The following is a 15,080-nucleotide window of genomic DNA, read 5'->3' as shown; positions in this document are numbered from 1 at the left end:
CTTTACTTTTATTTTAATTTCTGTATTTATCACTTTCTTCTTCTCCAAATTCAACTTTACCTTCTTCCTTGTTTGAGTCTAATCTATTCATGTACATACATACATACAATTTATTCCTGAACTGCTGCTTAGCACGTTGCTTTAATTCGCTATCAATATTAAAGCATACATTTAGGGGGCATTTCCGCCCCAACCATGTACATGTATGGCATTGGTATTGGTGTGACTTTTGAATTGATTTTTTCGCTCTATTTTAAACTGATTTGAAATTTTAAAAATTGCCTGCACATCAGCATCAAAGTACCTTTCTAATGATATATAACTGTTTATACCTTAGAAGTATAGTTTAGCCGTAAAAGGGGTGTAAAGGAAACATGATTGCCTATTTATATAATTGATGAAAATATGTGACAAATGCACTTTTTGTTAAGGAAACCAAGTGGAACGACTTAAGAAATTTTAACAACAAATAACTTATAAACAATGATATTGTTTATATTTTTTAGTCATACATGTTTTAGAGGATACCTCCCTTAGCATCCTGACCAAGTTTCATTTGTTAATTCCACCTGGCTTTCTTAAAACACAAGGTGCGGCTGACTACTAAAGCCCACCCGTATCTTCTTTCGTTTAATATATATATAAATAATGAAAATTTTTGATAAAAAATCGCGCGATTTTTTATAAAAAATTTTCTCCTGCGGCGCTTTTTCCATAAAAATCAATATTCCGATAAATAATGAAAATTTTTAATAAAAACTCGTGCGATTTTATATTATAAATTTTCGCCTTCCGCACTTTTCCGTAAAAATCAATACTTCGATAATCAATGAAAATTTTTTATAAAAAATCGCACTTTTGGCACTCCATGACGCTTACTTTTATTTACAGCTAAAATAACTAAACCATAAAAGTAGCGCTGCCATGGTATGGCGAAATTTGCTATTATATTTTGGTTAGAATATCTTATTTAGGTGAAAGTTAAAAAAGAAGAAGAAGTGTATAGTGTAAACTGAGTATAATAGCGCAAATGAAATGTGAAATAAAGTGGCAACACCAGCGATTTGAGGTTATAATAATTTCGGCAGGCGCAAAGTTTGTTTACTCTGTTTTATTAACGAAATATATAAAATAAAAGTGAATAAATGATTTGGTTTGCATAATATAATAACCGGAGACGTTTTAATAGTGTTTTAAAAGTGGAAACTGGTGATTTAGTGCATTTTTGACGTGGTAATTGCTCATAGAAAACAACGAAATTTAACAAAAGCAATTTTTGAAATCAAGATTTCTTAAAAACGGATTGATGCACCTTGAAAATTTTGATCTCATTTAATAGCAAATTTGATTCCCTTTAATTTGCTATACGTACTCTATATATATGTTGTATAGTTCTTACAAAAATTGAATTAATGTAAAAGAATTATAAAAGAAAGCTCACAAACCCTAAGTGCGGCCGACGCCGCCTACACAGAAAGGTGTTGTCTGCAAAAGGTGTTCAGTGCCTTTTCTTCGCAACACAGAAGGATAATTCTACGTTGTGAGGGTTATAATCCCTAAGTGCGGCCGAATGCCGCCTACGCAGAAAGGTGTTCTCTGCAAAAGGTGTTTCTTTATAATTATTTTACATTAATTCAATTTTTGTAAGAACTATACAACATGTATATAAAGCACGTATACCAAATTAAAGGGAATCAAATTTCCTATTAAATTTTCAAGATACATCCATCCGTTTTTAAGAAATCTTGATTTCATAAATTGCTTATTTTGAACTTTAACCTTTGATAATTTTTGTTGTTGTTGTTTGCCCAAAAAAAGAAGTATACCGTTATACTCAGCTCAATCATCTCTATCGATTCCAATATTTTTTTTAATACTTCGATAAATAATGAAAATTTTTAATAAAAAATCGCGCAATATATATATATTTCATGATCCAATGATCGGATCTAAACGAGATTAGTATGGGGCCACCTCTGAGACACTACCTTTCCGATGCAAAATGAGTTATCAAAATCGGTAGACGCGGTCCAAAGTAATGCGGTAACATACATAAAAAAAAGATTCCGACGAACTGATAACCTCCTCTATTTTTGGAAGTCGGTTAATGAGACTTCTACTTCGTGGGAGATATATATATATCGCGCAGTAATAGGGATTTGGAAATTCTGCGCAATGATGCATTAAGTCGAATTGAAGCAAAGCAAGAATATGATTCTAAACGAGCTTCTCAAGGTGGGGCCGCGACCAAGACGTACGAAGTAGGGGATTATGTTGTTATAAGGAATGTCGACAATACTTGCGGGAGTAATAAAAAATTTATTTCTCTGTATAAAGGTCCGTACGTCATACACAAAGTGCTCGGTCACGATATAGAAAAACGTTATATGAACAGATTAAAGGAATTGTAATTTTTAATTTTTTTAAATTTGCTTGAGCAAAATCGGACTAGTGGTTCTCGAGTTATGTCAAAAAAAGACCACCAAAGGTGACAATTTCCCCTATATGATATTTATATATATATCTCGATTCCTAGACGTGTCCCTTCGTTCTTACCGATATAACTTTCCCCGGTAGTTTGAACCCTACCCGATCACTGACCCCTACCATTTGTCTCACAGTGTTATCTTCTTCATCATCAGATTAAAGAAGTCACATGGAAGGGAATCGCCCAGTCTGAAACCCTGTTTTGTGGCGAACGGCTCGGAGAGGTCTTTTCCAATTCTGACGGAGCTGGTGGTATTGCTCAACGTCATTTTACACAGCCGTATGAGTTTTGAGGGGATGCCAAATTCAGACATAGCGGCGTATAGGCAACTCCTTTTAGTGCTGTCAAAAGCGGCTTTAAAGTCGACAAATAGGTGGTGAATGTCGATCCTTTTCACGCGGGCCTTTTCCAAGATTTGGCGTATTGTGAATACCTGGTCTATGGTAGATTTGCCAGGTCTAAAGCCACACTGATAAGGCCCAATCAGTTCATTGACCGTGGGCTTCAGTCTTTCACACAATACACTCGATAAGACCTTGTAACCTATGCTTAGAAGGCTGATCCCGTGGTAGTTGGCGCGAATGGCGGGGTCACCTTTCTTGTGGATTGGGCAGAGCACACTTAAATTCCAGTCGTCGGGCATGCGTTCATCTGACCATATTCTGCACAAGAGTTGATGCATGCGCCGTACTTGAATAGTTCAGCTGGCAGGCTGTCAGCTCCAGCAGCTTTGTTGTTTTTCAGCCGCGTTATTGCTATACGTACCTCGTCATAGTCAGGCTGTGGAACGTCGACTCCGTCATCATCGACTGCGGGGGCTCAGGTTCTTCTTCTCAACAACTCTCCGTGCGGCTACCATTTAGTAGGGCGGAAAAGTGTTCCCTCCGTAATTTTAGTACGCTCTGGACATCAGTTACTAGGGCGTCCCGGTCTTTAAACCTTCCTCTGGTAGAATTTTCGGGCGTTCTTCCTGTCGGCTAGCATTTCAAGCTCTTCGCACGTACGTATTTCGGCCTCTCTCTTCTTGTTGTGGCAAATACGTCTCGCTTCCCTCTTCAGATCCCTATAGCGGTCCCGCATAGCGCGCGTTGCGGCCGATCGCAGCGTGGCCCTGTAGGCGGCATCTTTTTTCTCTGCAGCTTCTTGACACTCCTCATCGTACCAGTTGTTCTTTCGGGCTCGCTGAAATCCGACTACTTCTTCGGCGGCGGTACTTAATGAGCGGGAAATGTGCTACCACTGCTCGCATATGTCGCTTTGTTGAAGAGTGCTCTCTGAGAGCAGGTGTGAGAGTCGAGTAGCGAAAGCGCTGGCTGTCTGTTGTGATTGTAGCTTTTCGACGTTAAGCTTTCCTTGCATATTTGGGCGCACATTTTTTGCTGCACAGAGGCGGGTGCTTATCTTGGCTGCAACAAGATAGTGGTCCGAGTCGATGTTTGGACCTTTGAACACTGGAAGCGTGCCTTCCGTCGATCACAACATGATCGATTTGGTTTCTCGTTTTTTCGAACCGGAGACAGCCACGTAGCTTGATGGATCTTTTTATGCTTGAACCTATTACTGCATACTACCATGTTTCGGGCCCCGGCGAAGTCGATCAGCCTCAATCCGTTGTCGGACGTTTCGTTGTGGAGGCTGAATTTTCCGACGGTGGTTCCAAAGATCCCTTCCTTGCCCACCCTGGCATTGAAGTCCCCAAGCAAGATTTTGATATCATGACGGGGGCAGCACTCGTACGTGCCTTCCAGCAGCTCCTGGTTGCACACACCATCTGCTCCGTATGCCAGAGCCGAATATACCGGAACGTGACATCGGTCAAATGCAACACATGCCTTGGCAAGTCCCACTTCCGTCTATGCTCTGGCCTACGCACCACGCGCGCGTGGACTGCGAACTACAGTGCCCCATGCTGTAGAGCACCGCTGACGCAGACAACACCGCTTCAATTGCAGCCACTTCCAAACAGTCAGCAACAGCAAGCGCGTCACATGCAACAAGCCCAAGGTAGACCTCACTCCTCCCTTACCCCCGTATCGCGACTAGCCTCCCAAGGCATACGAAACTCCTACAACTCAACTGCAACGGACTCCAGAGCAAGATTGAGGAGATAGTAATCTTTATGGGTCGGCATGGCATATTGATAGCCGCCGTCCATGAAACGAAGTTGCACAGCATCTCAACTCTGTTGGGTTGCGCCGCCTACAATTTGCTCCGTAAAGTTCGCGAGCGAGATAATGGTGGCGGGTTAGCGTTCATCCTACACCGCACAGTGCAGTATCACGCGATGTCGAAATATTTAACGTCTATATACCCCCTGTCACCTGCTGCCCGGCAGGATATCACCCTGACATAGGAGTGCTACTCAGAGGTGAAAAATAAATGGTAGTAGGTGACTTCAATGCGCACCACGATCTCTGGCACTCAGGCCTGGCCAATGATCGTAGGGGAAATCTTCTGACTGAACAGATAGACGATTCGACATTCTGCACCATGTACGACGACGCCCTCACCAGGATTGTGGGTAGCTGCAGCAGCTCGCCAGACCCTGTTGAATTGCGCCGGATACAACGTGCACCGTCGAGATCGCGAGCGGGATAATTGTGGAGGCCTAGCGTTCATCACGCACCACACCGTGCAGTATCGTCCCATTGAAGCAGACATCGACCGCAGGGATACCATCCTAGAATGTCAGGGTATTGCTATCCGGTCAGGCGATGTTGAGCTCAAAATATTTAACGTATACATACCCCTGTCACCAGCTGCCGGGCAGGAGATCACCCTGAAATAGGTGCACTACTCAGAGGTGAAAACCGTACGGTAGTTGGTGACTTTAACGCGCACCACGATCTTTGGCACTCAAGCTTGTCAAATGATCGTAGGGGAATACATCTGGCTGAGCAGATAGACGATTCGACATTCTGCACAATGAACGACGACGCACCCACCAGGATTATGGGCAGCTGCTGCAGCTCGCCAGATCTAACAATTGTCAGCGCCGGTGTGATAAACAGCGTATCATGGCGACCTATGCTGACCCATCTGCCCATAGTCATCTCGATTGATAAACTTGCCGACTTTGCTTCCGTGGATCACCGGACTTATGTCAACTTTTCCGAAGCTGACTGGAAAGGCTTCACAGATGTTACTGAGGGCGCCTTCTCTGCATTATCTATACCAACCGAAGTTCGTGTAGGTGAACGTAAGTTCCGCAGGGTTGTCACCGCTGCTGCAGCTCGTTTCATCCCAGCAGGATGTATTAAGGACCCACGTCCGAATTTTCCTGCCGAAGCGGCTGTTCTAGCTGATGAGCGCGACAACCTTCGTCAGGCCGATCCCGGAAATCCCCGTATTAGGGATCTCAATTCGGAGATTCGGCAACTTGTGAACTTATATAAGCGGAAGAAACGGGAAGAGCATCTGAAGACCTGCAACTTCGCCTCTGGTGTGAGTAAGCTCTGGTCAACCGTGAGGTCGTTGTCCAACCCGACGAAGCGCGACGATAGAGTCGAGATAGACTTTGGTGACCACGCTTCGTCGGACCCGGAGAGATGCGCGAGCTATTTTAGCCGACAGTTCATTCTGCATCCTCCGGTGGATAAAGCCAAACATCGAGTGAACCACAGACGTGGCCATCCCAGCGGACAACTGCTCGCGGAGGAGCCCTGCCCACGGCACGTCAGGAGGCATCTTTACGAACTGACAGACGGAGTCCAGAGGTATATCAAACAACCTCTGGACCCGTCAACCTACCGACAGGCCCTGAATGGCATTCACAGGCAATCAGTCTCAAGTTATGTAGACTCCCGCCGAGGCTTTGCCTTGCTTCTTCACTGGAAGTGGTTTTTACTTGGCGGGTCCCAAGCCCAGCGCACAACCCATTGCTGGGACGGGGCTGGTTTCGCATCCAAATACACGTTTATATAGCGAGCCGCTTGCTCCAAACAGACACCCGCTTGCAGCCGCACCTACTGGTGAACAGACGCTGCAGACTTCAGTGAGCCCTTAAACCGAATAAGTCAGAGTGGTCCCACCGAAGCTCCCTCTCTTTCTGCCGTGACCCAAGGCTCCACTCGGATTGGTTACCGCATCGCGCACATGGGATGCTCACGTTGCTCAGAGTGTGCAAACGAGGACGCAAGAGTCGGGATAGAGTATAGTCATGCAACTGTAACTGCATACCCAGCGCAATGACTATACCCCATTGCACTCCTCGGTAGGTTTAGTTTAGCAAAATTGTGAAAATCTTTCTTTGGTACCAAGTTTCCCGTGTGGAGAGGTTGACTGGCTGCCTCCCGTGCTCTAACGTCCGCGGCTTCGTTGCCGTATATGCCAACGTGGCTGGGAACCCACATAATTTTTATGTGATTATGCCTTTGATACAGTGCGTCGCGGATAAGTGTTATTAGTAGGTTGTTGTTGTTGTTCGAATTGGTGATAGATTGTATCGTTGATAAGGCTATCAGAGCAGATGACATTCTTATTTTTTGTTTGAGAGCAAATTGTGATGCTAAGAGTATAGCATTAGCTTCCGCTGTATACACTGAACAGAAAAAAGGTAGGTTGCCCACCGCGATGGTATTACCGTTTGCTTCTATGGCAGCGAAAGTAGTGATCTCCGTGATTTCTGTCCCATCCGTATATAAGAAGTTCCAATCCTGCTGTTATAGATCCGTTTCTATTTGGGTGAAGCTTTGTCTGTATGCTGCTGATGACATGGTGTTTTTATCGTAGGCCTGTCAGGTCAAGTATCATAAGCCTTCGAAAATTTAACCATGGTGGAGGACGGTTGATTTTAGGTTTGAAAATCGTGAAATCAATACCTAATTCGGCGATTGAATTGATGCATCTTATTATGGTTGATTGACAGTTCGATGTTATCATCATATCATATGTTGTTATTACGTTATTGGACTGCATGAGTTTTGGTATTAATTTAAGCGTGTTATATTGGGTTCTCTCTTCCAATGACGGAAGACCTGTTTCAGTCATAGTGCATTTCACCGGAGATGTTGCAAAAACGCGTATACATCTTCTGGCCACAGAATGATATGGCTGTAGAATGTGGCTCAGGTTGCTCCGAGCCTGTCCATAGTTCATTTTTGACAGCATGAGGACTTTCGTTGCATTTATAAGCGTGTTAGGATGAACCAGGCAGTGTTTTGACGAAAAATATTTGATTATGTTGAGCCTAGTATCTAGCGTGGTTCCTAAATGTATACAATGCTGCTTAAACGTAAGTTTATTATCAAATACGACACACAACAACAACCGTTAAATCTTTACATTTGGTAAAAACTAAGACATTGTCCGCGTATATTACATGAGAGATTCTCTTATAGTTTTGAAGAACGTTGTTAACTTCATCAAAAGCAATGATGAATAGAACCACTGACAAAGGTGAACCTTGTGGTATTCCGTTAAAAAGTTTGTAGGTGTTTGAGAATTGGTTATTTAACCTAACAGAAAACGTGCGGTTGGATAAAAATGATTTCACGAAGTTGAAAATTGTAGGGCCAATTTGTCATTTAGTCAGTTGTTGCAGCACCACATGAGCGCCTATCCTGTCGTACGCCTTTTCGAAATCAAGGCTTAGTGTAGATACGTGATTTTTTGTCGCCAGTGCTGTCGTCGCGAAATGTTCGAAATGGTAATGCGTCCGTTGTGCCTTGACCTTCTTTAAATGCCACCTGATGTGGGTACATGAGACCGTTAGAGGCTGCAAACCACATAATGCGCTTGGCGATTATTTTTTCCAGTGTTTTGCTTAAACAGGGGAGAACGGAGACGAGTCTATAGCCTAACACACTAGAGCCGCATTGCTTGGGTTTGGGGATTGGGAGGACAATTGCGCTTTTCCACGCGTGTGGAAGCTGACCTTGAACAAGAATGTTGTTGTAAAGATCTACTACTCGGTTTTTGGCCTCTGTGACTTTTTATAACTGGCTGGGAGATGTGGTCTCTACCAGGAGTTTCCCTGTAATTTTTGTGAGTGTAAGGTCGAATTCGAAGTTGGTAATGGGGGTTTCAATTTTCTTTGTACTTAATGATGTTGGTATGTGCGAATATGTTCTACTAAAACGCGCTTTTTTTTCTTCATTGAAAAAGTGGTGAAAATTGGAATCTTTGGAATAATTTGACTAGAATTGGCCCAAATGGTTTGCAATGTCTGCTGAGCAGTAGACAAGACCGTCAGCTGTGTTCATAAAACGCATTGAAGTGGGAGTGGGTCCGTGTAAGTCTTTTGCGGTTTGACCAGAATTTTTCTGGGTCAGAGTCGCTGTTAGTTTCTCTAGGCTAGTTAAAATGACTTTGCCTTTAATTCAATTTAAGGTTTACAAATTTTGGATGAAATAAACTATAATACATATTAAGTAAAAACTGCGTTGAGTAATTATGTCGCCTTCTTCGGTAAACCGCTCCAGCTCCGCTTAATATGTGTTATAGTTTATTTCATGCAAAATTTGTAAACCTTAAATTGAATTAAAGGCAAAGTCATTTTAACTATATTGAACTCATTACAACATTTGGTGCCTCCTGTGAGGACTTCAGGACGGTTAGCTACAGTAACTGGAAGCAAAACGTGCTTTGGCTCATAGCAAGTGTGGTGAGCATTGACTATCATAACCTCATTCCGTGGAAGAACTTGTGTCCAAGAGTAGTTTGCTGTATTGCGGTGAGTACATTTGATATTGGGTGTTTGAAGGTTAAGCTTAAAATACTTTACGGCCACGCCAAGGAATTCATTAACGAACAATCTTCCTTGCTGGCTACGGTTAAGAAAACTCTTCGTAACTACAAAAAGGACTCTACTACTCGAAGAACCGAGGCATATTTTAAGACACGGTTGGAAATGTTGGCATCACTCCGAGCGGAGTTCCGAGAAAATCATCGCCAAATCATGCGTTTGGATGCTAACGAGGTTATTAAGGAGAAATATCTCGATATCGATTTGAACGACCAGTTTGAGGAACAGTACTTAGAAGCAGTGTCCACTGTGCGAGCAGCGTTTGAAAGTGCCTACCCCGTAGTAACTGTAGCTGCTGAAAGCAATACTCTTTCGTCAAATATTAATGTGCCGGTTGCGGTTTCCAATCCCAGTTACGAAGTGCCGTTGCCTGAAGTCAAACTACCTATGTTTGATGGTAATTATGTTGAGTGGCCTACCTTCAAAGAAATGTTTATTGCTCGAGTTCACGACAGTAATCGGCTTAATGATAGTCAACGTTTGCATTACCTTAAAGGAGCTCTATCGGGTGCCCCAGCAAAGGATATCGAACATCTCAGCCCATTAGCGGAAAATTATGCAGATGCCTGGAAAATGCTCTGCGACTTATATGATAACAAGCGTATACTATTCTCGCATTTCATGGATGTTTTTGAATGGCAGCCTGATGTTCATCCTAATGATGCCGCATCTTTGAGACAATTCACACAAACTTGTCGTTCTTGTGTAAAGTCTATACAGAAACTCGGTGTTGACCTAGAATCACAAAATCAGGTTCTCGTGTACTACATGTTGAAGAAATTGCCTGCTTCATTTCATCAAGAGTGGGACCGAGCGATGAAGGGGCAAAGAACGATTCCTAATTTTGAAAGGTTGTGTTCAGTGCTAGATGAGCAATATCAAATGATGATAACATCCACAAGCATGAAAATACGTCCGTGCACTAATCAGTCTATAATTCCGGATTCGAAACGAAAAGGTAGCGTTTCAGTATACCCTGGTAAGAAGGATGTGAATTCATTGACAGTAACAAAAAAAAGCAATAACCTGTCCAGTATGCGTTAAAGGTGAGCACTCAGTGCGAGATTGTACAGTATTTCTTGCTATGACGGTTGATGAAAAAAGAACTGTAGCGCAAAGGTTTAAACTCTGTTTCAATTGTTTAGGATATTATCACATGTCGTCGAAATGTAGTAGTCGTCGAACTTGTTCAACCTGTGGAGGAAAGCATCACACATTAATTCACACCGAGCAAAAAGGGAGTCAGCTCCGGCTACAGCTATGCATTTATCTGTTTCAAATAAATTTTCTTTAGCAAGCCCTATTACTGCTTCTAATGCGGAAGAGGTAGATGGACGGTGGACGACGTGCAAGGACAATCGCTGAACTTTAGGGCATTTTTGGATCAAGGGTCGCAAGCCTCATTTATCACAGAACGCGCCGTTCAACAATTACGTTTACCTCGGCAGCGAGCTTGGGTTCACATACAGGGTCTAGCAGGTACCAAGGTGGCCGAGGGACGGTCATGTGTGGTTCTTGAAGTTGGCTCCCGCTTTGACGCGCGCACAAGATTTAATGTTATAGCCTATGTATTGTCAAAGGTAAGTCGGAACTTACCCGATAAAACGTTGCCAGTTACAAATTGGCCTCACTTAATGGATATCGAACTAGCGGATCCAGAGTACAACAAATCTCATCGAGTAGATATCTTATTGGGAAGCGACGTCTATGACGACAGCATATCCGGCATGCGGAGAGACCCCACATGACTCGAAACATCTCTTCGCATGCCCGGCAAACCCGACATCCCTAACGACCTTGTCCTTATGGGCAAACCCCGCAGAAGCTGCACGCTTCCTAGGGTTGCCGTTAGTGGAACTTGACGACAACGACTGAGATACCAACCGATCTGGGCGGGGTTGTTGTAGCCGCTACAACAACAACAACAACGACAGCATATTGGGTGATTTGCGGCGAGCTTATGTAGGTGCGCCAACTGCACAGAAAACTATTTTTGGTTATATATTATCGGGAAAACTGTCTAAGGCGTCACCGAAAACGACTACTATTTCATCTTTACAAACACACATAGACATCGATGAGTTGTTATCTAAATTTTGGGAACTGGAGGAAGTTGCGAGTGAGCAAACTTTATCGGAAAATGATCAATGGTGTGAGGAATTTTATCGCGACACACATAAGCGTTTAGAAAGTGGAAAATACCTTGTGCGCTTACCGTTGTTAACACATCTTGATCCGTCATGTGTCATCGGATCTTCGAAGAATATGGCGATGAAAAGGTTCTTAAATCTTGAACGTCGACTAAATCTGGACCTTCAACTAAAGCAAACTTATCGCGAAACAATTGAAGAATATCTTCGCCTAGGGCAAATGGAGCCAGTTACGGCAACGGATTCTCAGCATCAAGACGAAGCGGAGGGCAGCTTCAGGTTTTGGACTTGTTGTTATTTACTGCACCATCTGGTTGTTAAGAAAGAATCATCTACTACAAGGGTGCGAATTGTTTTTGACGCTTCGAGCTGCACCAGCAATGGCAAATCATTAAATGACATTCTGGCTGTAGGGCCACCTCTACAAACGGATTTGCTAGCTGTCTTGATAAATTGGCGTTTCTTGCAATTCGTTTTTACAACGGACATCGAAAAGATGTATCGCTGTATAAATGTTCAAAATGAGGACGCGCAATACCAGAGGATTCTATGGCGAAATGAACCAACAGAAGAGATAAGAGAGTACTTTTGCAATACAGTTATGTTTGGCACTGCATCGGCTCCATTTACCGCCATACGCACGATGAAGCAGCTGGCTAGTGACGAAGGGGATCGCTACCCTTTAGCTGTAGATGTGATCAATCGACAGATGTATGTAGACGACATTTTGTCTGGGGGGAATTCTCTTGAAGAAGCGATGAAGGTTCAGGAACAAGTTACGGGTATCATGCGAAGTGGCACATTCTAGCTTCGTAAGTGGGCAGCGAATCATCCAAGCTTGTTGAAGGGGATCCCAGTCGAATATCGCGCATTTAATAGTTTACGTCAAATGACCGACAACTCTTCGGTTAAGACACTGGGAATATATTGGGATTCAGGTAACGACACCTTTAATTTTAAGCTAAATTTTGAAATCTTAAGCACGGTTCCGACTAAGCGTATTGTTCTTTCTACAATTGCTCGCCTTTTCGACCCACTTGGGTGGCTTAATCCCATAATTATACAAGGAAAGATAATTATGCAACAATTGTGGGCACTTAAGCTAAACTGGGATACTCCCATTCCACAAAATTTGCAAAATTCTTAAACCAATTTGTTACGGAGTTGCCTTCGCTATCTAATGGGTCGATTACGGATAGCAACGCAATCACGGTTCGGTAGCCAGCTGGAAACACAACTGGAAAGAAAATTTGTATTATGAATGGCAACTAACTTGCTGTAGAGTTATCGATAACCGAAATTTGACAGTTCGACAACCAGCAAGCGGCTGTAAACAAGCTGTGCGAATAAAATTAAATTATTAAAATAAAGAGTTTTAAGAGTTTAAAGACAGCAAGAAAGCTAAATTCATCACAATTATTTGTATAAGAGGAAGAGAAGTGCATGAACGCGGCCTCAATCAGGAGAAATTTAAAGGATAATTCCAATCCTCTAGAGCTACCGCGTGCACTGTAAGCAAAAGTTAATGCTTTCAAGGTTTTTCTTTTATTATCATTTTGTGTTCATTTTCAAAGCATACTGAGGACTTCCAAAAGAAGCTGTAGTAAATATAATTGGTTAATTAACAGATGAACCACTTCGTCCATAAAAGCTTGCACACCTCTTCAATTTCTCGCAGAAGGAAGTGTCACAGCAATGACTTTAATTTTAAAAAATGTGTGTGTCGGTAGTTTTAAAAGAGGTGCTTCAGTTGATAAAGGAAAAAAATTGCAATAAGTGTTCGCTTTTGTTTCGCCAAAAGGGCGTACTCCACGGGAACTAAAATTTCAAGTTATGTTTTTGTTATTCTCACCATATTCTGTAAAAGCAAACTGCATTGCAAAATGTTAATATCGTTGAAATTATTAAAAAAGTAAATATATGACACATTTTCAATTTTCGCTCCTAAATACGCTCCAAAAACATTCCCAGCAATCACAAAAATGTAGTCGCCTGTATACACACTTTGTAGCAACTGCAGTTGTCAGTTGAAAGTTACCAGTTGCCATCTGTAATATCGTTTTGGCAACTAGCAACGCAACTGAAGTTCGATTGCTATCGATAATCGACCCATAAGATACAACTGCCTCGATGGTTAAAGACAAACAACAGGATAGGTTTTCATGAGCTTCATATATTCTGCGATGCTTCACTCAGTGCATACTCAGCAGCAGCTTACCTGAGAGTTAAAACGGAAGAGGATCAGTGGCATACCCCTCTGATTATAGCAAAATGCAAGGTGGCACCTATTAAAGTTAAATTATCTATACCACGCCTAGAACTGTGCGGAGCGGTGCTCGGGGCAAACATTTTTAAATTTTTGAAGCAAAATTTGAGCTTATGCTTTGGCGAGTCACAACTTTTCTTCTGGGCAAACTCCATGATCGTTTTATCGTGGATCACGGGTGACACTAATCGGATAACCAAAATTTTGGAAGTTTCGATGGCTTCACAGTGGCGGCACATAGCTTTAGAAGACAACCCAGCGGACTGTTCAAGTCGGGGTCTAAGTTCCTCAAAACTCGCAAGGTGCCAACTCTGGTGGTCAGGCCCGCCGTGGCTCAACCTTCCTACTTCGATGCGGCCATGCCCAGCAGGTCGCACAATGCCGAACACCGAGTCTGTTGAGGTTGAGAGGAAACGCGTGGCCACTAACTTGTGTAACATTACAATTGAAGGAAGACACTTGTCTGCCATCTTTGAGTGTTTTTCATCCCTTTCAACTCTGGTAGTGTATATAGAGATTGCGGTACCAATTTTGTTGGTGCAAATCAAAGGATGCAAGCAGATGACCAAGCATACCACAGTTACATTAACAAAGAAGTTGCTCCGTTTCTCAGTGGGCAAAACATCAATGGAACTTTATACCACCGTGGTCCCCCCACTTTGGTGGGTTGTGGGAGGCGGGGGTTAAATCAATGAAGCATCATCTCAAGCGCTCTCTCGGTGAAAGAAGGTTAACGTTCGAGGAACTTAGTACGGTTTTAGCACAGATTGAAGCGTGCCTTAATTCTAGACCATTGTGTCCGCTGACCAACGACCCGGATGACTTGATGGTCTTAACTCCAGGGCATTTCTTAACAGGCGACGCCCTACTAGCCCCACCAACCCCAGAAATTGATAAGCTCAGTCTTACTGATGGATGGAAAAATTGTCAATTTTTAGTGCAGCAGTTTTGGCGACAGTGGAGAAAGGAATATTTATTCCGTCTACAGAAGCGTCCGAAATGGTTGCAAACAAAACCTAACGTGCAAATTAATGACATTGTTTTGATCAAGGATGAAAGGGTACCGTGCAATCTATGGCCACTTGGACGCATTATCAAAACACACCCTGGCGCAGATGGATTGGTACGTATTGTTGGTCTGTTGGAATCATTAGACGTCCTGTTGCAAAAATATGTTTACTCCCGATTGCGGACAACTGGCATGATATAAGTACACCCCAAACACTCTAATGTCATTTGTATATTTCACTTTTACCGTAGCTACTACTCGTTCAATGAAGACGATGCCTGATGACATTATCCAGCCATACAATGTCATCCGCGGGCAGGATGTTGAATCTAGCAATAAAAAACCTGCGGTTCAAAGCAACCCTACCTTGTATTGTGACTCAACAGAATAAAATGCAAAGGTAGAGCGTAAAACGGGACACA

This window comes from Rhagoletis pomonella, unplaced genomic scaffold, assembly GCF_013731165.1.
Source record: "Rhagoletis pomonella isolate Grant_MI unplaced genomic scaffold, Rhpom_1.0 Rhpom_scaffold_02617, whole genome shotgun sequence".
Classification (NCBI taxonomy): Eukaryota; Metazoa; Arthropoda; class Insecta; order Diptera; family Tephritidae; genus Rhagoletis; species Rhagoletis pomonella.
The sequence above is the reverse complement of the archived record's forward strand: the minus strand, read 5'-3'. Positions refer to the sequence as shown.